The sequence below is a fragment of the Heptranchias perlo genome, chromosome 20 (assembly GCF_035084215.1).
Source record: "Heptranchias perlo isolate sHepPer1 chromosome 20, sHepPer1.hap1, whole genome shotgun sequence".
NCBI classification, from domain to species: Eukaryota; Metazoa; Chordata; class Chondrichthyes; order Hexanchiformes; family Hexanchidae; genus Heptranchias; species Heptranchias perlo.
Genome location: NC_090344.1, coordinates 27,427,814 through 27,452,505, shown reverse-complemented (window position 1 = coordinate 27,452,505; position 24,692 = coordinate 27,427,814). Strand labels below are relative to the sequence as shown.

At 43.8% G+C, this 24,692-nt stretch overlaps 8 non-coding genes across 8 annotated transcripts; all 8 read left to right on the top strand.

Moving 5' to 3' along the window:
- Nucleotides 1-5,774: 5,774 nt before the first annotated feature.
- trnaf-gaa (transfer RNA phenylalanine (anticodon GAA)) lies at nucleotides 5,775-5,847 on the top strand. Its single transcript has one exon. It is a non-coding gene; the product is annotated as a tRNA-Phe (tRNA).
- A 5,443-nt stretch (nucleotides 5,848-11,290) lies between these two features.
- trnaf-gaa (transfer RNA phenylalanine (anticodon GAA)) lies at nucleotides 11,291-11,363 on the top strand. Its single transcript has one exon. It is a non-coding gene; the product is annotated as a tRNA-Phe (tRNA).
- A 2,851-nt stretch (nucleotides 11,364-14,214) lies between these two features.
- trnak-cuu (transfer RNA lysine (anticodon CUU)) lies at nucleotides 14,215-14,287 on the top strand. The gene has a single exon. It is a non-coding gene; the product is annotated as a tRNA-Lys (tRNA).
- Nucleotides 14,288-15,305: 1,018 nt separating this feature from the next.
- trnaf-gaa (transfer RNA phenylalanine (anticodon GAA)) lies at nucleotides 15,306-15,378 on the top strand. The gene has a single exon. It is a non-coding gene; the product is annotated as a tRNA-Phe (tRNA).
- A 2,845-nt stretch (nucleotides 15,379-18,223) lies between these two features.
- On the top strand, nucleotides 18,224-18,296 carry trnak-cuu (transfer RNA lysine (anticodon CUU)). The gene has a single exon. It is a non-coding gene; the product is annotated as a tRNA-Lys (tRNA).
- A 1,218-nt stretch (nucleotides 18,297-19,514) lies between these two features.
- Nucleotides 19,515-19,587, top strand: trnaf-gaa (transfer RNA phenylalanine (anticodon GAA)). Its single transcript has one exon. It is a non-coding gene; the product is annotated as a tRNA-Phe (tRNA).
- Nucleotides 19,588-22,433: 2,846 nt separating this feature from the next.
- On the top strand, nucleotides 22,434-22,506 carry trnak-cuu (transfer RNA lysine (anticodon CUU)). The gene has a single exon. It is a non-coding gene; the product is annotated as a tRNA-Lys (tRNA).
- A 1,018-nt stretch (nucleotides 22,507-23,524) lies between these two features.
- trnaf-gaa (transfer RNA phenylalanine (anticodon GAA)) lies at nucleotides 23,525-23,598 on the top strand. Its single transcript has one exon. It is a non-coding gene; the product is annotated as a tRNA-Phe (tRNA).
- The last annotated feature ends 1,094 nt before the right edge of the window (nucleotides 23,599-24,692 follow it).

Genomic DNA, 24,692 nt, shown 5'->3' with positions numbered 1-24,692 from the left:
TATATTCAGGCGTGACTCTGAAGTGTGAGACCGAGAGGTGATGCCGGATGTGTGACCGAGAGAACAACTGTTGGAGGCAGAACTGTCCGTAACCTAACATACCCCGTGTGGCATTGCTCATGGTAAGTCGGATGACAAAGTATAATCAACATAAATGACCAAAGTCTCAGATCAGTTAGAATTGAATTGCTGTTGGTGAGGGGAGTTTGTGCATTGGAAGGAGTTTTTACATTTACAGCTCCAGGTAAACCTGCAAACCTCTCTCGCCTGTAGGTTACTCACCATGAGGTGTCTGCCTTTCTTTGCCCTTCTGGACTTCTGAAGTGTGATTGAACCTTACCAAAAGTTTCCTATAATTAGTGAGGAAGGAAGGTATCAGTGTCAATGTGAGATAAAAACGTGGTTGTTTCACTGGGTACCATGGGAACCAGATACACTGCTCATTTCAGTTATTTGTCCAGCAGGAAACAGAAATCATTCTCTTCAACTGTACTCGCCCGAAGGAAAAGGAAACAAACAAAACTACTCAGTACTTTGTTTTAGCTTCTTCTGCTGGTTTACGTTCACTCATCGAGAAAGTGACAGAGAGAGAGACTGAGAGATTGGATTGGCTTTTTCACTTTATAATCTATTACACTTTGTAATTATTATCAGAGACGGTTCCATCCCAACTGTCCCGTGCCTGACATTCTCATTGATACTAAGATGTGCTTTAAATGAGTTTCTACTAATTACACATTGCGGACAAAAGCTGAACGCCGAAAACTGCTCTGAAACCAGCTTTGCTTCTCAACCTTTCATGGAGATTGGTTGCTGGTTGTCGTTAAAGGAGTTTGTAAAATAAGCCCACGAGTGCATTATCCTGAAAACGTGTTTTGGACACATTCGCAGCTCAAATATCTTACATTAAATGTAACAAATATACAAATACGTCACAGGTGTTAATATTAACACATAATGATACGAGGAAGGAGGCATTGGTGGATCTGGTTCTGGAGAAAGAGGTGGGTCAATTTGAGCAAGTGTCAGTGTCATATTTAGTGAACGGTGATCATAGTATCATAAGATTTAGATGAGTTATGGAAAAGGAGAAGGAGCTATCTCGAGTAAAGTACTTAACAGGAGAAGGGCCAATTTTAATGGGTTGAGAACGTACCTGGCCCGTGTAAATTGGAATCAAAGATTTGCAGGCTAAAATATAATCGAACAATGGGTGGAGGAGATGTTTCGGGTACAGATTAGGTAGATTCCCAAGAGGGGGGAAGGTAGGGCCTGAGATCGCTGGATGACGAAAGAGATAGGGGGTAAAATGAAGCAGATAAAGGGGGTTTATGATAGATATCAGTTTGACAATGCAAGTGAGTACCGTGTACCGTGAAAAAGTAAATAAGAGGGGCAAAGAGAGAGTATGAACATAGTTTGACGGCTAACATAAAAGGTAATCCAAATGTTTTCGACAGGCATTTAAATAATGAAAGGTTCATAAGAGGAGGGGTGTGGCCGATTCGGGACCAAAAAGGAGATCTACGCATGGAGGCAGAAAGCGTGACTGAGGCACTAAAAGAGTACTTTACATCTGTCTCTACCAAGGAAGAAGATGCTGCCAAAGTCACAGTAAAAAGGGAGGTAGTTGAGACACTGGATGGGGTGAAATTTGATACAGAGGAGGCACTTGAAAGGCTGGCCATGCTTAAAGTTGATAAGTCACCCGGTCCGGATGGGATGCTTTCAAGGTTGCTGAGGGAGTGGAAGGGTGGAAATTTCAGAGGTCCTGGTCATAATCTTCCAATCCGCCTTAGATGCGGGGGTGATGCCAGAGGACTGGATGATTACAAATGTTAGATCCTTGTTCAGAAAGGGTGTAAGGATAAACCCAACAACTACAGGCCAGTAAAATTAAACTCGGTGGTGGGGAAGCTTTTATAAACGATGATCCGGGCCAAAATGAACAGTCACTTGGGCAAGTGTGGATTAGTAAAGGAAAGCCAGCATGGATTTATTAAAGGCAAATCGTGTTTAACTAACTTGATTAAGTTTTTTGGTGAGGTAATAGAGAGGGTTTATGAGGGCAATGCGTTTGATGACGACGACGACGACAACAAGAAGAAGAACAACAACAACTTTATTTCGGGCCTTTAACGGAGTGAAACGACCCAAGGCGACTCACAGGTGAGATTATCAAACAAAATTTCACACTGAGCCACATAAGGAGGTATGAGGACAGATGAACAAAAGCTTGGTTAAAGAGGTAGGTTTTAAGGAGCATCTTAAACGAGGAGAGAGAGGTAAAGAGGTGGAGAGGTTTCGGGAGGGAATTCCAGAGCTTAGGGCCGAGGGAGCTAAAGGCACGGCCGCCAATGGTGGAGCAATTAAAATCGGGGATGCAAAAGAAGGAAGAATTGGAGGAGCGCTAAGATCTCGGAGGGTTGTAGGGCTGGAGGAGTTTACAGAGACAGGGAGGGGCGAGGCCATAGAGGCATTTGAAAAGAAGGATGAGAATTGTAGGGCTGGAGGAGGTTGCAGAGATAGGGACAGGTGAAGAGATGGAGGGATTTGAAAACGTGGATGAGCATTTTAAAATCGAGGCTTTCCCGGACTGGGAGCCAATGTAGGTTAGCGATCACAGGGGAGGTGGGAGAACGGGACTTGTTGAGCGTTAGGATACGGGCAGCAGAGTTTTGGATGAGCTCAGTTTTATGGAGGGTGGAAGATGGGAGACGAGCCAGGAGACCATTGGAATAGTCCAGTAATCAGCTTGTCAGCAAAATTGAAGCCAATGGAACAAACAGGGGCAGTGGCAGCATGGATGCGAATTGGCTAACTGGCGGGAAACAGAGCGTAGTGGTAAACGGTTGGAAGGTATACAGTGGTGTTCCCCAGGGGTCGGTACTAGGATGGCTGCTTTTTTTGATATATATTAATGAATTGGACTTGGTTGTGCAGGGCACAATTTCAAATTGCAGATAACACAAAACTTCGAAGCGCAGTAAACAGTGAGGAGGACAGTAATAGACTCCTAGATGACATAGACAGTCTGGTGGAATGGACGGACACATAGCAGATAACATTTAATGCAGAGAAATGCAAAATGATACATTTTGGAAGGAAGAACGAGGAGATGCAAAATATACTAAGTGGTACAATTCTAAAGGGGGTGCAGGAAAAGCGACCTGGTGGTATCTGTGCACAAATCTTTGAAGGTGGCAGGAGAGATTGAGAAAGCGGTTAAAAAGGATACGGAATCTGGGGCTTTATCGATAGAGGCATAGAGCACAAAAGCAAGGAAGTTATATTAAACCTTTATAAAACACTGGTTCAGCTACAACTTGAGCATTATGTCCAATTCGGGGCACCGCAGTTACGGAAGGATGTGAAGGCCTTAGAGAGGGTGCAGAAAAGATGCAGAAAAGAAGGTGCAGAAATGGTTCCAGGGATGAGGGACTTCAGTTCCGCGAATAGACTGGAGAAGCTCGGGTTGTTCTCCTGAGAACAGAAAAGTTTGAGAGGAGATTTGATGGAAGTGTTCAAAATCATGACGGGTTTAGATAAAGTAAATAGAGAGAAACTGTTCCCATTGGCGGAAGGATCGGGAACCAGAGAGCACAGATTTAAGGTGATTGGCAAAAAACCAAAGGCGACATCAGGAAAAAAAAAAGCAGCGAGAAGTTCTGATCTGGAAGGCACTGCCTGAAAGGATGGCGGAAACAGATTCGATCGTAGCTTTCAAAAGGGAATTGGATAAATAGTAGAAGGGAAGAAAATGCAGGGCTACGGGGAAAGAGAGAGGGAATGGGACTAACTGGATTGCTCTTACAAAGAGACGGCATATACTCAATGGGCCGAATGGCATCCTTCCAAACTCCAACGATTCTATGATTTGTCAAGCTCAAAGTGCTTGCTACTTCAGTGTCCGTCTGTGCAAAGAACGAGCACTTCCGCGTTACAGTTCAGCAGTCCTTTCCTTGTTGGCTCCGGAATTAATACAAATACGGCTTGTGTTACGTTGTTGTTTAATTCAGAAATGGGGTAAATATCAGATAGAATAAAAAGGCACTGCTGGGAATGGAACCGAGGACCTCTTGTGAAGAAAATGGCAATTTGCCCAGCTTTTGCAAATTGATGATACAAATTAAGCTGCAACGACCCCACCTCCACTTCCTGATATCTACCTCTCACTGTCTGTTAGCGTTTGAGGTAGTTTGTATTTTTCTATTTCTCTTGTCTATTTCGCTGTGTTTACCGATACTCTGTATCTCTCGCTGTGTTTACCGATACTCTGTATCTCTCGCTGTGTTTACCGATACTCTGTATCTTTTGCTGTGTTTACCGATACTCTGTATCTCTCGCTGTGTTTACCGATACTCTGTATCTCTCGCTGTGTTTACCGATACTCTGTATCTCTCGCTGTGTTTACCGATACTCTGTATCTTTTGCTGTGTTTACCGATACTCTGTATCTCTCGGTGTGTTTATCTCTCTGTGTCAATCGTGGGCTGATTCTGAATAAACAATGAATTAAATGAGGAGTTTTGGACAATTCTCCCTCTGACACTGAGGAACCAATGAGCGAAACTTTATTATAAGATATTGTTTATTGTGAAACAGCAAAGAAAACATTGCATTTTGAACGATTGAGGTTCAGTTCTGTGCAAAAAGAAACTGAGACCACAAGGTGTTTGCAACAAGCCGCCTTTTAAGTTGATCAGGCTCGCTAACATTGCAGCACGAGGTGTCGACACCGCGCTGATGATCTTCATGTGTATCCGGGCCTTTCAGACACTTCGTGTGGCACAGGAGCTTTCCAATCCCCTGGACACCGACACATCCGTCGAAGTAGCAGGACCGACATCTCGCCCCCTTTGCCAGACTTCAGCAAATTTAACGCTGAAAATACAAAACAGGACGTGTCGTGAGAGTGCGCTGTTGTTTTATAAAGTGTGGGAGTCCACATATGAGTGCGATGTTTATATATGAACTGTGTGTGTATATATGAGTGTGATGTTTATATATGAACTGTGGGTGTGTATATATGAGTGTGATATTTATATATGAACTGTGGGAGTCTATATATGAGTGCGATGTTTATATATGAACTGTGGGTGAAAATATGAGTGTGATGTTTAAATATGAACAATGGGTGTGTATATATGAGTGTGATATTTATATATGAACTGTGGGTGTGTATATATGAGGGTGATATTTATACATGAACAGTTGGAGTGTATATATGAGTGTGATATTCATATCTGAACTGTGGGTGTATATATATGAGGGTGATATTTACACATGAACAGTGGGAGTGTATATGTGAGTGTGATATTTATATATGAACTGTGTGTGTATATATTAGTGCGATGTTTATATATGAACTGTGGGTGTATATATATGAGTGTGATGTTTGTTTATGAACTGTGGGTGTGTATATATTAGTGCGATGTTTATATATGAACTGTGGGTGTGTATATATGAGCGTGATGTTTGCAAATGAACTATAGGTGTATATATATATGAGTGTGATGTTTGTATATGAATTGTGGGTGTGGAAACATGAGTGCGATGTTTATATATGAACTGTGGGTGTTTCTATATGAGTGTGATGTTTATATCTGAATTGCGGGTGTGTATATATGAGTGCGATCTTTATATATGAACTGCGGGTGCGTATATATGAGTGCGATGTTTTTATTTGAATTGCGGAATGAACAGGAGCTGCAATTCCTCCTGGGGTTATGTTTTCTTCCAAGACAATGATGTAAAGGGGGACTTTAGCAAGCGGCCAAAATAGCTCAGTTGGGAGAGCGTTAGACTGAAGATCGAAAAGTCCTTGGTTCAATCTCGAGTTTCGGCAGTTTTTGGTTGTTGAGTTTCTTCATCCTTGCTTCGATTTTCGCATTTCATTGCAGTGAAATTTGATACCCGCCACTGAAGGATTGGGGATGAAGTAGAGAGGCATCAAGGATGGGAAATATTTTTTCGTCTTGATTTAGTTTTTATTTCTCTGTTACCTTCTGCCTTTTTCTCTTGTTTTTTCTCTCTCGGTGCCGGGGGACAATTTCATTTGATGCATTTGTCCCAAACCGATGCCTTTTCCACATCTCGGGGCGGTCAGACCCTCTCTGTCTGTCTGTTGCTGCTAATGATTATTAATGGGGACAGGCCGCGAGTTAAACGTTTCTCTGCAAACCGGAGAAAGAAAAATAAAAAAGAAAGACGTGTTTCTCCGGCCCATGGGCAAAGTTGCAATGGATGTTATTCAATAACACTGTCCCCGTGAATTTGTCTGTGGACCTGTTTGTAAGGCTTGCATTTTAAAAGTTACAAAAACCCGAAATAAATAAAGCAAATTAGAAGAATGGAATTCATGATCATGACATTACCGCATATTCTTTGCAAATGAGCTAACCGGCGGTCCGAACGGCTGTTTCATTAATTGTTGTACCTGTATGCTGGTTGGTAACGATTTCTGTACTTGGACCCCGAAATCTCCCTGCTCCTCCACAGTTCCTTTTTTCTCACCATTTAGAAAATAGCCTGATTTATCTTTATTAGATTTAAAGTGGATCACCTCGCTCTCCCCCACATTGAACTCTATTTGCCGCAGTTTTGCCCACTCACTTAATCGATTTATTCCCTCTTTTCAACGTCCTGCTTCCATCTACATGACTTATTGCGCCACCACAAGGCTGCGTGTTCAAAACACGGGGTCACCGTTACTTCTCGAGCTGATCGGATTCTGGATCGATCCGGATTGAATATTTTATCTGCTTTTTCTCAATAAACATAATCTTGCTCTAAAGTCTGCTTCCCTGGTTCCCAAATTTCAGGAAGGCGTCTCATTCTGCCCTTGACTTTTGATCTTGACCTGCAGTTGAAACTTTTGCAAAGATGGAAATAAGTCGCCAAATCGCTCCACGTGAATCGGAAACGCTTTGGGAAGAAGTTCAGTTCAAACAATCAGGACTTTAAAGGCACCTCAATGACCTGCACTTTCATTGAATGAGTTTTGTTCGCCTCTCGGCTTTCATCTCACTGAAGTGAAGAGTGTGACCGCCTTGTATCTGTCAGCGTGCAAGTGACGAGTTTGGGGTGAGCACGGGTCGTCTTTATTTTTGAAATCTCACCAAGCAACAGGGAAAAGAAACTTCGAATCAAACTGTCCCTGTCAGTGAAGAATTGAAGTGAATATCGCTCCAAGAAGATCTGGACAATGAGCAGCGCAGCCGCACAGGAGTCCCAAATCCACCCTCTCGCCACTCGGCAATCACAACTTTACTCCGGCCCAGTATCGCCACGCTGAAATCAAGTATTTCTCGAACACATTTTTTTTAACATCATAGTTACTGGTGTTATAGTGAAGACTACCGTCCGCTTCACTGTAAGTGCAAGAGACAACTTTGTAGACACCGTGTCGTGTCACAGAGCTGCTCCTTGGACCTGCTCATTTCATCTCATCTCATTTTCAGCAAACCTGAATATTACTGGAATATAGAATGGCGAATCACAGCTCAAAAGGTCAATCCTCTCTACCACGAGGGGACTGAGTCTTCCAATATACGGTGGTTAATGGCAAGGTTGGCTTCATGTGCAGAAATAATACAGCACAGATTTTCACTCATGCAAGCTGCACACCCTTTATTTTGGAAAAGTAAACTGATAGTCAGACAGCTGATATATTAATCGCGGCAAGCTGAAGCTTTAGCTCGGTGAATTAGTCCTTCAGCAACTACAAAGTTGTGTTTCTGTGGCGCAATTGTTGGTTCAAGCTCCACCCGGTGAACGCTGGGTAGTAACTTTCACCTGAACATTCAATGTCTCGCGTTTCCAGCATTCGAATGTGTGTCCTGTCTGAACGAAAATATACAGGTGAGGTGCCTGAGGAATGGAGGGTAGCAAATGTTGTGCCTTTGTTTAAGAAGGGCGGCAGGGAAAAGCCTGGGAACTACAGAACGGTGAGCCTGACATCTGCAGTGGGTAAGTTGTTAGAGGGTATTCTGAGAGACAGGATCGACAGGCATTTGGAGAGGCAGGGACTGATTAGGAACAGTCAGCATGGTTTTGTGAGTGGAAAATCATGTCTCACGAATTTGATTGAGTTTTTTGAAGGGGTATACAAGAAGATAGATGAGGGCTGTGCAGTAGACGTGGTCTGCATGGACTTTAGCAAAGCCTTTGACAAGGTACCGCATGGTAGGTTGTTACATAAGGTTAAATCTCATGGGATCCAAGGTGAGGTAGCCAATTGGATACAAAATTGGCTTGACGACAGAAGACAGAGGGTGGTTGTAGAGGGTTGTTTTTCAAACTGGAGGACTGTGTCCAGCGGTGTGACTCAGGGATCGGTGCTGGGTCCACTGTTATTTGTTATTTATATTAATGATTTGGTTGAGAATTTAGGAGGCATGGTTAGTAAGTTTGCAGTTAACACCAAGATTGGTGGCATTGTGGACAGTGAAGAAGGTTATCTAGGATTGCAACGGGACCTTCATAAATTGGGCAAGTGGGCCGCTGAATAGCAGATGGAGTTTAATTTAGATAAATGTGACGTGATGCATTTTGGTAGATCGAATCGGGCCAGGACCTACTCCGTTAATGGCAGGGCGTTGGGAAGAGTTATAGAGCAAAGAGATCTAGGAGTACAGGTTCATAGCTCCTTGAAAGTGGAGTCACAGCTGGATAGGGTGGTGAAGAAGGCATTCGGCATGCTTGGTTTCATTGATCAGAACATTGAATACAGGAGTTGGGATATCTTGTTGAAGTTGTACAAGACATTCGTAAGGCCACACTTGGAAGACTGTGTACAGTTCTGGTCACCCGATTATAGAAAGGATATTATTAAACTAGAAAGAATGCAGAAAAGATTTACTAGGATGCTACCGGGACTTGATGGTTTGACTTATAGGGAGAGGTTGAATAGACTGACACTTTTTTCCCTGGAGAGTAGGAGGTTTAGGGGTGATCTTATAGAAGTCTAGAAAATGATGAGGGGCATAGATAAGGTAGATAGTCAAAATCTTTTCCCAAAGGTAGGGGAGTCTATAACGAGGGGGCATAGATTTAAGGTGAGAGGGGAGAGATACAAAAGGATCCAGAGGGGCAATATTTTCACTCAAAGGGTGGTGAGTGTCTGGAACGAGCTGCCAGAGGCAGTAGTAGAGGCGGGTACAATTTTGTCTTTTAGAAAGCATTTGGACAGTTCCATGGGTAAGATGTGTATAGATGGATATGGGCCAAGTGCAAGCAATTGGGACTAGCTTAGTGGTATAAACTGGGCGACATGGACATGTTGGGCCGAAGGGCCTGTTTCCATGTTGTAAACTTCTACGATTCTATGATCCTGTACCGTGAAAATTGCCCGCTGAGTGCGTCTAATTTTCCACCATTTAATCTGCTGTCTGAGAAATATTCAAAGAAAACGAGATTGGCTTGAAAGAATTCGGATTACTTCTTGTTTCCACGATGAATGACACTCCCTTTTTTTTGGAAAAGTAAAATGGCATTCACATTCCGACAGGTTTCAGTTGATTTGTGAGAGATCTTCAAAGGATCAATCTCCGGTTAAGGCGGCCTTTTTATCTCTCTCTCTCTCTGTTGGCAGAATCCGAAGTGAAATTGGAGCTGGACTAATCAGACAAGAAATCAGGAATCACTTTAGCAAAAAAAATACGGCCGGAAGCTGGAACTATCTCATCCCAAAGATGTGGATTGAGGCTCAATTCAAATTTTGAAGTCCGATATTGATAGATCTTTTTTCCGGTTCGGTTACCAAGGGATATGAGTCCAAGGCGGGGAAACAGAGATGAATTACTGATCACCTCATGATCTAATTGAATGGGTCAGCAGGCTCGAGGGGCTGAATGGTCTTCTCCTGTACCGATGTTACACTCCTGCTCAGTGTGGGGCTGGACGACTGGTAAGAGGCATCAGACTTGACTCCAGAATGAAAATCGGGTGTTCAGATTCTGCCACCTTGTGATTGTCGAACAAACTGAACCCCGACAGCAAAGTCACCACCTGCCTCTCTGCAATAATAGGATGAGAATGAGCCCTGCCGCTGGCCCGGCTAGCTCAGTCGGTAAAGAACGAAATTCCTTATCTCAGGGTCTTGGGTTTAAAGCAAATATTGGGGGTTTTGAGTTATATTTTTCACAGTGGGTGATGAAAGGTTCAAAGTGCAACCTCTTATCTTCAGTTCATGAAATCCAGTTATATGAACAGACACAACACTGAGCTGTGTGAAAGAAAACCGTGAGCGTTGCCAAATATCCAGTCCGTCCCGATACTATCTTCTCATTACTTCCACATGGGACACGGCAGATACCGTTTCAATCGGTTTCATTTCTGCTGTTATTAAAAATGTTGATAGTTAGGATGTGTAATATTAAGAAGATGCCAACTCTGGATCCATTCGCCTCTCTGATACCTCCTGATACCCACTTACCCTCCTTGATTCTCCCTGATCTCCTCATCTTCTCTGATACCCTCAGAGAGTCCATTATCCTCTTTCAACCTTGTCAGCGCCCTTTACACTCTCTGATACCCGCAGTCCTCACACACTGATACGCCCTGAGAGTCCTTACACTCTCTGATACCCGATGGCAGTCCTTCCCCTCTGTGAGATCTCAATATACTCTCTGATACCCTTTGACTGCCCGCTCCCCTCTTTGAGCCCCGTTACACACTCTGATGCCCTCTGATAGTACCTTCCCCTCTCTGAGATGCCCTTGCCCCAATGGATCGCCACTAAGAAGCGATTAGACGCCCTGAGGCCTTCTCAGAACCAATTACCGTCCCTGCTATCAAAGTGCGGTGTAACTTCACAGGTGAATCTACCGGTCTGTGTTCAGGATGAGATCCAGAGTTTGATCGGTCGCTGCTGCTTCCGCCTCTGAGAGCTCTATGGGCGGTCGGTGCCGATCTTCCTCCCATAAACTGGGTGTGGATGTATGAGTGCGCTGTTGATTTATAAACTTTGGTAGTTCACGTATGACAACGATGTTTATATATGAACTGTTGGTGTATCTCTATGAGTGCGATGTTTATTTATGAACTGTGGGTGTATCTCTATGAGTGTGATGTTTATATATGAAATGTGGGTGTATCTCTATGAGTGTGATGTTTATATATCAACTGTGGGTGTATCTCTATGAGTACGATGTTTATTCATGAACTGTGTGTGTATCTCTATGAGTGCGATGTTTGCATATGAACTGTGGAATGAACAGGACGGGCAATTCCTCCTGGGGTTATATTTTCTTCCACGACAATAACACAAAGTAACGATTGGGTGTAGAGCCGAAATAGTTCAGTTGAGAGAGCGTGAGACTGAAGATTTGAAGGTCCTTGGTTCAATCCCGAGTTTCGGCAGTTTTTGGTTGTTTATTTTCTTCTTCCTTGCTTCGATTCTCGGATTTATTTGCAGTGAAATTTAATTCACGCCACTGAAGGATTGGAGATTGAATCGAGAGACATCAAGGATGGGAAATATTTATATCGTTTGTATTTGGCTGTTATTTCTCTGTTATCTTCTGCCTTTTTCTCTTGGTTTTGTCTCTCTCGGTGCCGGGTGACCATTTGATTTGTCGTAAACTGATGCATTTTCCACATCTCGGGGCGGTCAGACCCGCTCTGTCTGTTTGTTGCTGCTGATGATCATTAATGGGAACAGGCCGCGAGTTAAACGTTTATCTGCAAATTGGAGAAAGACAAATAAAAAGAAAGACGTGTTTATCCTGTCCAGGGGCAAAGTTACAACGGATGTAATTCAAAAAACGGTCCCCGTGAATTTTTCTGTGGATTTTCTTTTTAAAGCTTCGATTTCAAAAGTTACAAAAACGCGAAATAAATAAAGTAAATTACAAGAATCGAGTCCGTGATCATTATGTTACAGTATACTCTTTGCAAACGAGTTAACCGTCCGTACCAACGGCACATTCGGCTGTTTAATTAATTTTTGTGCCTGCAGCGATTTCTGCACTTGGACCCCTAAATCTCTATGCTCCTCCACAGCACCGATTTTCTCACCATTTAGAAAATACTCTGATTTATCTTTCTTAGATTTAAAGTGTATGACCTCGGTCTCCCCCACATTGAACTCTATTTGCCACAGTTTTGTCCACACACTTAATCTATCAATTCCCACTTTTCAATTTCCTGCTACCATCTGCGTTTCTTCCTGCGTCACCAGAAGGCTGCGTGTTCAAAACACGGGGTAACCGTTGCCTTTAGAGCTGATAGGATTCTGTATCGTTCCGGAATGAATGTTTCATCTGCTTTTTCTCAATAAACAGAACCTTGCTCTAAATTCTGGTTCTCTGGTTCTCAAATTTCAGCAAATCGTTTCATTTTGCCCTCGACTTTTGATCTTGTGCTGCGGATGAAACTTTTGCAAAGACGGAGAAGAAGTCCCCAAATCGCCCCACGTGCATCTCAAACGCTTTGGGAAGAAGTTCTGTGTAAACAATCAGGAATTTAAAGGCACCTCAATGACCTGCACTTTCATTGAATGACTTTTTTTCGCCATTGGAATCGACGTGAAAACGCTGTCGGCTTTCATCTCACTGAAGTGCAGAGTGTGGCCGCCTTGTATCGGTCAATGTGTTAGTGACGAGTTTGGGTGAAGCACGGGTCGCGTTTATTTCTGAAATCTCACCAAGCACCGGGAAAAAGAAACTTAGAATCAAACTGTCCCTGTAAGTGATGAATTGAAGGGAATATCGCTCCAAACAGATCTGGACAATGTGCAGCGCAGCCGCACAGGAGTTACAAATCCACCCTCTCGCCACTCGGCAATCGCATTAACTGAACTTTACTCTGGCCCGTGTCACCGCGCTGAAATCGAGTCTTTCACGGCCACATTTTTTCTTAACATAATAATTACTGATTTAAGAGTGAAAATTGTCGTCCACTTCACTGCAAGTGCAAGAGACAACTTTGTAGACACCGTGTAGTGTCACAGACCTGCTGGTTTGTCCTGCTCATTTCATCTCATCTCATTTTCCGCAAACCTGAATATTACTGGTACAGAGAATGGCGAATCACAGCTCAAAAATCAATCCTCTCTTCCACGAGCGGACTGAGTCTTTCAACATACAGGTGTTTAATGGCAAGGTGAGTTTAGTTTTCAGAAATAATACAGCACAGATTTTGACTCGTGCAAGCTGCACACATTTTATTTTGGAAAAGTAAACTGATTGGAAGAAAGCTGTTACATTGAGCGCGGCAACCTGAAGCGTCAGCTCGATGAATTAGTCCTTGAACATTTGCAAGTTCTGTTTCTGTGGCGCAATTGGTTAGCGCGATTCGCTGCGAACTGTAAAGTTGGTCGTTAGAGGACACGAAGGCAACCTTTTACCTTAACATTCATTGTCTCGCAAATTCTTGGGTTCGAATGTGTGTCTTGTCTGCCAGAAAATGTACCGCAAGCATTGCCAGCTGAGTGCGTCTGATTTTCCACCATTTATTCTGCGGTTGGATAACAGGCATATGAAAAATATCCAAAAAAACGAGGTTGGCTTGAACGAAGTCGGAATACTTCTTGACAGAGAAGGTTCGAAGGTTGCAAGCGAGCTCCTTCACACTGACATGGATATTTCTGCATTGAGCGACATCAGACTGTTTCCACAATGAATGTCACTCCCTTTATTTTGGAAAAGTAAAATGGTATTCACATTCCGACTGGTTTCAGTTGATTTGTGAGAGATCGCTAAAGGATCAATCTCCGGTGAAGACGGCCTTTTTCTCTCTCTCTGTTGGCCGAATCCAAAATGAAATTGGAGCTGGACTAATCATGCAAGAAATCAGGAATCACTTTAGCAAACAAAATACGGCCGAAAGCTGGAACTCTCTCATCCCAAAGGATGTGGATTGTGGTTCAATTCATAATTTGAAGTCTGATATTGACAGATCGTTTTTCGATTCGGGTACCAAGGAATATGAGTCCAAGACGGAGAAACAGAGATGAATTGCAGATCAACTCATGATCCAATTGAATGGGGCAGCAGGTTCGAGGGGCTGAATGGCCTTCTCTTGTCCCGATGTTCCGATACTGCTCAGCGCGGAGCTGGACGAATGGTAAAAGACATCAGACTAACTCCAGAATGAAAAAAACGGGTGTTCAGAAGTCGATACCCTGAGATTGTGGAACGAACTGAACTCCTGCAGCAAAGCCAACAGTTGTCTCTCTGCAATGATAAGATGGGAAGAATGTCAGCAGTCGGCCCGGCGAGCTCAGTCGGTAGAGCATGAGACTCTTAATCTCAGGGTCGTGGGTTCGAGCCCCACGTTGGGCGATTTGTGTTCCACTTTTCACAATCGGTGATAAAATTTTTAAAGTGCAACCTCTTGTCTCCAGATTCGAAATGGGCACAACCCTGAGCTGTGTGAAAGGAAACCGTGAGCGTTGCCAAATATCCACTCCCTATCGATTCTCCCTTCTCGTTCCCTCCACATGGGACACGGACAGGTTATCGGTTCAATTGGATTCACTTTTTGTTGTTATTAAAAATGTTGATGGTCAGAAAATGTAATATTTAGGAGATGCCAACGCTGGAACAATTCGCCTCTCTGATACCTCCTGATCCCCCCTTACCCCATTTGATTCTCCCTGTGCTCCATATCATCGCTGATACGCTCTGTCTCTGACCTTCTCCGATACTCTCAGAGAGTCCATGATTCACTTTGAACCTTGTCAGCGCCATTCACCTGCTCTGACACCTATTGTTTGCCCCTTACACAGATGCGCCCTGAGCCGCCTTACACTCTCCCATACTCGGCAGTCCTTCCCCTCTCTCAGATCTTAATACACTCTTTGATGCCATCTGACTTCCCGCTCTCCTCTTTGAGCCCCCTTGCACTCTCTGATGCCCTCTGATAGTACCTTCCCCTCTCTGAGATGCCCTTGCCACAATGGATCGCCACAAAGAAGCGATTAGACGCCCTGAGGCCTTCTCAGAAGCAATTACCGTCCCTGCTATCAAAGTGCGGTGCAACTTCACAGGTGGATCTCCCGGTCTGTGTTAAGGATGAGATCAAGAGTTTGATCGGTCGCTGCTGCTTCCGCCTCTGAGAGCTCTGTCGGCGGTCGGTACCGATCTTCCTCCCACAAACTGGGTGTGGATGTGTGAGTGCGCTGTTGATTTATAAACTTTGGTAGTTTACGTATGACAACGATGTTTATATATGAACTGTGGGTGTATCTCTACGAGTACGATGTTTATATATGAATTGTGGAATGAACAGGAGGGGCAATTCCTCCTGAGGTTATATTTTCTTCCACGACAATAACACATAGTAATCGTTGGGTACAGAGCCGAAATAGCTCAGTTGGGAGAGCGTTAGACTGAAGATCTGAAGGTCCTTGGTTCAATCCCGAGTTTCGGCAGTTTTTGTTTGTTTACTTTCTTCTTTCTTGCTTCGATTCTCGGATTGATTTGCAGTGAAATTTAATTCCCGCCACTGAAGGATTGGGGATTGAATGGAGAGACATCAAGGATCGGAATTATTTATATCGTTTGTATTTGGCTGTTATTTCACTGTTACCTTCTGCCTTTTTCTCTTGGTTTTGTCTCTCTCGGTGCCAGGTGACTATTTGATTTGGCCGAAACTGTTCCATTTTCCACATCTCGGGGCGGTCAGATCGCTCTGTCTGTCTGTTGCTGCTGATGATCATTAATGGGAACAGGCCGCGAGTTAAACGTTTATCTGCAAATTGGAGAAAGACAAATCAAAAGAAAGACGTGTTTATCCTGCCCAGGGGCAAAGTTACAACGGATGTAATTCAAAAACGGTCCCCGTGAATTTTTCTGTTGATTTTCTTTTTAAAGCTTCGATTTCAAAAGTTACAAAAACGCGAAATAAATAAAGTAAATTACAAGAATCGAGTCCGTGATCATTATGTTACAGTATACTCTTTGCAAACGAGTTAACCGGCCGTCCCAACGGCACATTAGGCTGTTTAATTAATTTTTGTACCTGCAGCGATTTCTGCACTTGGACCCCTAAATCTCTCTGCTCCTCCACAGCACCGTGTTTCTCACCATTTAGAAAATACTCTGATTTATCTTTCTTAGATTTAAAGTGTATGACCTCGGTCTTCCCCACATTGAACTCTATTTGCCACAGTTTTGTCCACACACTTAATCTATCAATTCCCACTTTTCAATTTCCTGCTACCATCTGCGTTTCTTCCTGCGTCACCAGAAGGCTGCGTGTTCAAAACACGGGGTAACCGTTGCCTTTAGAGCTGATAGGGTTCTGTATCGTTCCGGAATGAATGTTTCATCTGCTTTTTCTCAATAAACAGAACCTTGCTCTATATTCTGGTTCTCTGGATCTCAAATTTGAGCAAATCGTTTCATTTTGCCCTCGACTTTTGATCTTGTGCTGCGGATGAAACTTTTGCAAAGAAGGAGAAGTCCCCAAATCGCCCCACGTGTATCTCAAACGCTTTGGGAAGAAGTTCTGTGTAAACAATCAGGAATTTAAAGGCACCTCAATGAACTGCACTTTCATTGAATGACTTTTTTTCGCCATTGGAATCGACGAGAAATCGCTGTCGGCTTTCATCTCACTGAAGTGCAGAGTGTGGCCGCCTTGTATCGGTCAATGTGTTAGTGACGAGTTTGGGTTAAGCACGGGTCGCGTTTATTTCTGAAATCTCACCAAGCACCGGGAAAAAGAAACTTAGAATCAAACTGTCCCTGTAAGTGATGAATTGAAGGGAATATCGCTCCAAACAGATCTGGACAATGTGCAGCGCAGCCGCACAGGAGTTCCAAATCCACCCTCTCGCCACTCGGCAATCGCATTAACTGAACTTTACTCTGGCCCATGTCACCGCGCTGAAATCGAGTCTTTCACGGCCACATTTTTTCTTAACATAATAATTACTGGTTTAAGAGTGAAAATTGTCGTCCACTTCACTGCAAGTGCAAGAGACAACTTTGTAGACACCGTGTAGTGTCACAGACCTGCTGGTTTGTCCTGCTCATTTCATCTCATCTCATTTTCCGCAAACCTGAATATTACTGGAACAGAGAATGGCGAATCACAGCTCAAAAATCAATCCTCTCTTCCACGAGCGGACTGAGTCTTTCAACATACAGGTGTTTAATGGCAAGGTGAGTTTAATTTTCAGAAATAATACAGCACAGATTTTGACTCGTGCAAGCTGCACACATTTTATTTTGGAAAAGTAAACTGATTGGAAGAAAGCTGTTACATTGAGCGCGGCAACCTGAAGCGTCAGCTCGATGAATTCGTCCTTGAACATTTGCAAGTTCTGTTTCTGTGGCGCAATTGGTTAGCGCGTTTCGCTGCGAACTGAAAAGTTGGTCGTTAGAGGACACGAAGGCAACCTTTTACCTTAACATTCATTGTCTCGCAAATTCTTGGGTTCGAATGTGTGTCTTGTCTGCCAGAAAATGTACCGCAAGCATTGCCAGCTGAGTGCGTCTGATTTTCCACCATTTATTCTGCGGTTGGATAACAGGCATATGAAAAATATCCACAAAAACGAGGTTGGCTTAGACGAAGTCGGAATACTTCTTGACAGAGAAGGTTCGAAGGTTGCAAGCGAGCTCCTTCACACTGACATGGATATTTCTGCAGTGAGCGACATCAGACTGTTTCCACAATGAATGTCACTCCCTTTATTTTGGAAAAGTGAAATGGTATTCACATTCCGACTGGTTTCAGTTGATTTGTGAGAGATCGCTAAAGGATCAATCTCCGGTGAAGACGGCCTTTTTCTCTCTCTCTGTTGGCCGAATCCAAAATGAAATTGGAGCTGGACTAATCATGCAAGAAATCAGGAATCACTTTAGCAAACAAAATACGGCCGAAAGCTGGAACTCTCTCATCCCAAAGGATGTGGATTGTGGTTCAATTCATAATTTGAAGTCTGATATTGACAGATCGTTTTTCGATTCGGGTACCAAGGAATATGAGTCCAAGACGGAGAAACAGAGATGAATTGCAGATCAACTCATGATCCAATTGAATGGGGCAGCAGGTTCGAGGGGCTGAATGGCCTTCTCTTGTCCGGATGTTCCGAAACTGCTCAGCGCGGAGCTGGACGAATGGTAAAAGACATCAGACTAACTCCAGAATGAAAAAACGGGTGTTCAGAAGTCGATACCCTGAGATTGTGGAACGAACTGAACTCCTGCAGCAAAGCCAACAGTTGTCTCTCTGCAATGATAAGATGGGAAGCATTTTAACAGTCGGCCCGGCTAGCTCAGTCGGTAGAGCATGAGACTCTTAATCTCAGGGTCGTGGGTTCGAGCCCCACGTTGGGCGATTTGTGTTCCACTTTTCACACTCGGTGATAAAATTTTTAAAGTGCAACCTCTTGTCTCCAGATTCGAAACAGGCACAACCCTGAGCTGTGTGAAAGGAAAACGTGAGCGTTGCCAAATATCCACTCCCTCTCGATTCTACCTTCTCGTTCCGTCCACATGGGACAGGACAGGTTATCGGTTCAATTGGATTCACTTTTTGTTGTTATTAAAAATGTTGAAGGTCAGAAAATGTAATATTTAGGAGATGCCAACGCTGGAACAATTCGCCTCTCTGATACCTCCTGATCCCCCCTTACCCGATTTGATTCTCCCTGTGCTCCTTATCATCGCTGATACGCTCTGTCTCTTACCTTCTCCGATACCCTCAGAGAGTCCATGATCCACTTTGAACCTTATCAGCGCCATTCACCTGCTCTGATACCTATTGATTTCCCCTTACACAGATGCGCCCTGAGCCGCCTTCCACTCTCCCATACTCGGCAGTCCTTCCCCTCTCTCAGGTCTTAATACACTCTCTGATGCCATCTGACTGCCCGCTCTTCTCTTCGAGCACCCTTACACTCTCTGATGCCCTCTGATAGTACCTTCCCCTCTCTGAGATGCCCTTGCCCCAATGGATCGCCACTAAGAAGCGATTAGACGCCCTGAGGCCTTCTCAGAACCAATTACCGTCCCTGCTATCAAAGTGCGGTGCAACTTCACAGGTGGATCTATCGGTCTGTGATAAGGATGAGATCAAGAGTTTGATCGGTCGCTGCTGCTTCCGCCTCTGAGAGCTCTATCGGCAGTCGGTACCGATCTTCCTCCCATAAACTGGGTGTGGATGTATGAGTGCGCTGTTGAGTTCGGATCGGTCAATGCCCTGTGGGTGGCGGAGAGGGCCCAGGGGCTATGTGGCCGGGTCCTGCTCCGACTTCTTGTGTTCTTTAGATTTGTGGTTGGGATCAGATCAGCCATGATGTTATTGAATGGCGGAGCAGGCTCGAGGGGCCGATTGGCCTGCTCCTGCTCCAATTTCTTATGTTCTTCTGTTCTTATGTTATGATTTATAAACTTTGGTAGTTTACGTATGACAACGATGTTGATATATGAACTGTTGGTGTATCTCTATGAGTACGATATTTATATATGAATTTGGAATGAACAGGAGGGGCAATTCCTCCTGGGGTTATATTTTCTTCCACGACAATAACACAAAGTAAGCGTTGGGTGTAGAGCCGAAATAGCTCAGTTGGGAGAGCGTTAGACTGAAGATCTGAAGGTCCTTGGTTCAATCCCGAGTTTCGGCAGTTTTTGGTTGTTCACTTTCTTCTTCCTTGCTTCGATTCTCTGATTTATTTGCAGTGAAATTTAATTCCCGCCACTGTTGGATTGGGGATTGAACAGAGAGACATCAAGGATGGGAAATATTTATATCGTTTGCATTTGGCTGTTATTTCACTGTTACCTTCTGCCTTTTTCTCTTGGTTTTGTCTCTCTCGGTGCCAGGTGACTGTTTGCTTTGTTATTAACTGATCCGTTTTCCACATCTCGGGGCGGTCAGACCCGCTCTGTCTGTCTGTTGCTGCTGATGATCATTAATGGGAACAGGCCGCGAGTCAAACGTTTATCTGCAAATTGGAGAAAGACAAATAAAAAGAAAGACCTGTTTATCCTGCCCAGGGGCAAAGTTACAACGGATGTAATTCAAAAACGGTCCCCGTGAATTTTTCTGTGGATTTTCTTTGTAAAGCTTCGATTTCAAAAGTTACAAAAACGCGAAATAAATAAAGTAAATTACAAGAATCGAGTCCGTGATCATTATGTTACAGTATACTCTTTGCAAACGAGTTAACCGGCCGTACCAACGGCACATTAGGCTGTTTAATAAATTTTTGTACCTGCAGCGATTTCTGTACTTTGACCCCGAAATCTCTCTGCTCCTCCACAGCACCGAGTTTCTCACCATTTAGAAAATACTCTGATTTATCTTTCTTAGATTTAAAGTGTATGACCTCGGTCTCCCCCACATTGAACACTATTTGCCACAGTTTTGTCCACACACTTAATCTATCAATTCCCACTTTTCAATTTCCTGCTACCATCTGCATTACTTCCTGCGTCACCAGAAGGCTGCGTGTTCAAAACACGGGGTAACCGTTGCCTTTAGAGCTGATAGGGTTCTGTATCGTTCCGGAATGAATGTTTCATCTGCTTTTTCTCAATAAACAGAACCTTGCTCTATATTCTGGTTCTCTGGATCTCAAATTTGAGCAAATCGTTTCATTTTGCCCTCGACTTTTGATCTTGTGCTGCGGATGAAACTTTTGCAAAGAGGGAGAAGAAGTCCCCAAATCGCCCCACGTGTATCTCAACCGCTTTGGGAAGAAGTTCTGTGTAAATAATCAGGAATTTAAAGGCACCTCAATGACCTGCACTTTCATTGAATGACTTTTTTTCGCCATTGGATTCGACGAGAAATCGCTGTCGGCTTTCATCTCACTGAAGTGCAGAGTGTGGCCGCCTTGTATCGGTCAACGTGTTAGTGACGAGTTTGGGTTAAGCACGGGTCGCGTTTATTTCTGAAATCTCACCAAGCACCGGGAAAAAGAAACTTAGAATCAAACTGTCCCTTAAGTGATGAATTGAAGGGAATATCGCTCCAAACAGATCTGGACAATGTGCAGCGCAGCCGCACAGGAGTTCCAAATCCACCCTCTCGCCACTCGGCAATCGCATGAACTGAACTTTACTCTGGCCCGTGTCACCGCGCTGAAATCGAGTCTTTCTCGGCAACATTTTTTCTTAACATAATAATTACTGGTTTAAGAGTGAAAATTGTCGTCCACGTCACTGCAAGTGCAAGAGACAACTTTGTAGACACCGTGTCGTGTCACAGACCTGCTGGTTTGTCCTGCTCATTTCATCTCATCTCATTTTCAGCAAACCTGAATATTACTGGAACAGAGAATGGCGAATCACAGCTCAAAAATCAATCCTCTCTTCCACGAGGGACTGAGTCTTTCAACACACAGGTGTTTAATGGCAAGGTGAGTTTAATTTTCAGAAATAATACAGCACAGATTTTGACTCGTGCAAGCTTCACACATTTTATTTTGGAAAAGTGAACTGATTGGAAGAAAGCTGTTACATTGAGTGCGGCAACCTGAAGCGTCAGCTCGATGAAATAGTCATTGAACATTTGCAAGTTCTGTTTCTGTGGCGCAATTGGTTTACACGTTCAGCTGCTAACTGAAAAGTTGGTAGTTCAAGGACGCAAAAGCAACCTTTTACCTTAACATTCATTGTCTCGCATTTCTTGGATTCGAATGTGTGTCTTGTCTGCCAGAAAATGTACCGCAAACATTGCCAGCTGAGTGCGTCTGATTTTCCACCATTTATTCTGCGGTTGGATAACAGGCATATGAAAAATATCCAAAAAAACGAGGTTGGCTTGAACGAAGTCGGAATACTTCTTGACAGAGAAGGTTCGAAGGTTGCAAGCGAGCTCCTTCACACTGACATGGATATTTCTGCAGTGAGCGACATCAGACAGTTTCCACAATGAATGTCACTCCCTTTATTTTGGAAAAGTGAAATGGTATTCACATTCCGACTGGTTTCAGTTGATTAGTGAGAGATCGTTAAAGGATCAATCTCCGGTTAAGACGGCCTTTTTCTCTCTCTCTGTTGGCCGAATCCAAAATGAAATTGGAACTGGACTAATCATGCAGGAATTCAGGAATCACTTTAGCAAACAAAATACGGCCGAAAGCTGGAACTCTCTCATCCCAAAGGATGTGGATTGTGGTTCAATTCATAATTTGAAATCTGATATTGATAGATCGTTTTTCGATTCGGGTACCAAGAAATATGAGGCCAAGACGGAGAAACAGAGATGAATTGCAGATCAACTCATAATCTAATTGAATGGGGCAGCAGGTTCGAGGGGCTGAATGGCATTCTCTTGTCCCGATGTTCCTATACTGCTCAGCGTGGGGCTGGACGAATGGTAAAAGACATCAGACTAACTCCAGAATGAAAAAACGGGTGTTCAGAAGCAGATGCCCTGAGATTGTGGAACGAACTGAACTCCTGCAGCAAAGCCAACAGCTGTCTCTCTGCAATAATAAGATGGGAAGAACTTCAGCAGTCGGCCCGGCTAGCTCAGTCGGTAAAGCATGAGACTCTTAATCTCAGGGTCGTGGGTTCGAGCCCCACGTTGGGCGATTTGTGTTCTACTTTTCACACTCGGTGATAAAATTTTTAAAGTGCAACCTCTTGTCTCCAGATTCGAAACAGGCACAACCTTGAGCTGTGTGAAAGGAAACCGTGAGCGTTGCCAAATATCCACTCCCTCCAGATACTACCTTCTCGTTCCCTCCACATGGGACACGGAAAGGTTATCGGTTCAATTGGATTCACTTTTTGTTGTTATTAAAAATGTTGAAGGTCAGAAAATGTAATATTTAGGAGATGCCAACGCTGGAACAATTCGCCTCTCTGATACCTCCTGAACCCCCCTTACCCTATTTGATTCTCCCTGTGCTCCTTATCATCGCTGATACGCTCTGTCTCTTACCTTCTCCGATACCCTCAGAGAGTCCATGATCCACTTTGAACCTTGTCAGCGCCATTCACCTGCTCTGATACCTATTGATTGCCCCTCACACAGATGCGCCCTGAGCCGCCTTACACTCTCCCATACTCGGCAGTCCTTCCCCTCTCTCAGATCTTAATACACTCTCTGATGCCATCTGACTGCTCGCTCTCCTCTTTGAGCCCCCTTACACTCTCTGATGCCCTCTGATAGTACCTTCCCCTCTCTGAGATGCCCTTGCCCCAATGGATCGCCACTAAGAAGCGATTAGACGCCCTGAGGCCTTCTCAGAAGCAATTACCGTCCCTGCTATCAAAGTGCGGTGTCACTTCACAGGTGGATCTACCGGTCTGTGTTCAGGATGAGATCAAGAGTTTGATCGGTCGCTGCTGCTTCCGGCTCTGAGAGCTCCATCGGCGTTCGGTACCGATCTTCCTCCCATAAATTGGGTGTGGATGTATGAGTGCGCTGTTGATTTATAAACTTTGGTCGTTTACGTATGACAACGATGTTTCCGTATGAACTGTGGGTGTATCTCTATGAGTACGATGTTTATACATGAATTGTGGAATGAACAGAAGGGGAAATGCCTCCTGGGGTTATATTTTCTTCCACGACAATAACACAAAGTAATCGTTGGGTGCAGAGCCGAAATAGCTCAGTTGGGAGAGCGTTAGATTGAAGATCTGAAGGTCCTTGAGTTCAATCCCGAGTTTCGGCAGTTTTTGGTTGTTTGCTTTCTTCTTCCTTGCTTCGATTCTCGGATTTATTTGCAGTGAAATTTAATTCCCGCCACTGTAGGATTGTGGATTGAATCGAGAGACATCAAGGATGGGAAATATTTATGTCGTTTGTATTTGGCTGTTATTTCACTGTTACCTTCTGCCTTTTTCTCTTGGTTTTGTCTCTCTCGGTGCCAGGTGACTATTTGATTTGTCCGAAACTGATCCATTTTCCACATCTCGGTGCGGTCAGACCCGCTCTGTCTGTCTGTTGCTGCTGATGATCATTAATGGGAACAGGCCGCGAGTTAAACGTTTATCTGCAAACCGGAGAAAGACAAAAAAAGACTTGTTTCTCCGACCCGAGGGCAAAGTTGCAATGGATGTTATTCAAAAAAACTGTCCCCGTGAATTTGTCTGTGGTTTTTTTTGTAAAGCTTCGATTTTAAAAGTTACAAAAACCCGAAATAAATCAAGTAAATTACAAGAATCGAATCCGTGATCATGACATTACGGCATACTCTATGCAAATGAGCTAACGGGCCCGACTAACGGCACATTCGGTTATTTAATTATTTTTTTACCTGTACGCTGGCTGGTAGCGGTTTCTGTACATGGCCCTCTAAATCTCTCTACTCGTCCACAGTTCCGAGATTCTCACCACTTTAGAAAATACTCTGATTTATCTTTCTCAGATTTACAGTGCATGACCTCGCTCTCCCCCACATTGAACTCTATTTGCCGCAGTTTTGCCCACTCACTTCATCTATCAATTCCCACTTTTCAACTTCCGGTTTTTAAGCTACATTACTTATTGTGCCACCAGAAGGCTGCGTGTATAAATCATGGGTAACCGTTAATTTTAGAGCTGATAGGATTCTGGATCGTTCCGGAATTAATGTTTTATCTGCTTTTTCACAATTAACAGAACCTTGCTCTAAAGTCTGCTTCCCGAGTTCTCAAATTTCAGGAAGGCGTCTCATTCTGCCCTCGACTTTTGATCTTGACCTGCAGTTGAAACTTTTGCAAAGAGGGAAAAGATGTCCCCAAATCACTCCACGTGAATCTCAAACGCTTTGGGATGAAGTTCAGT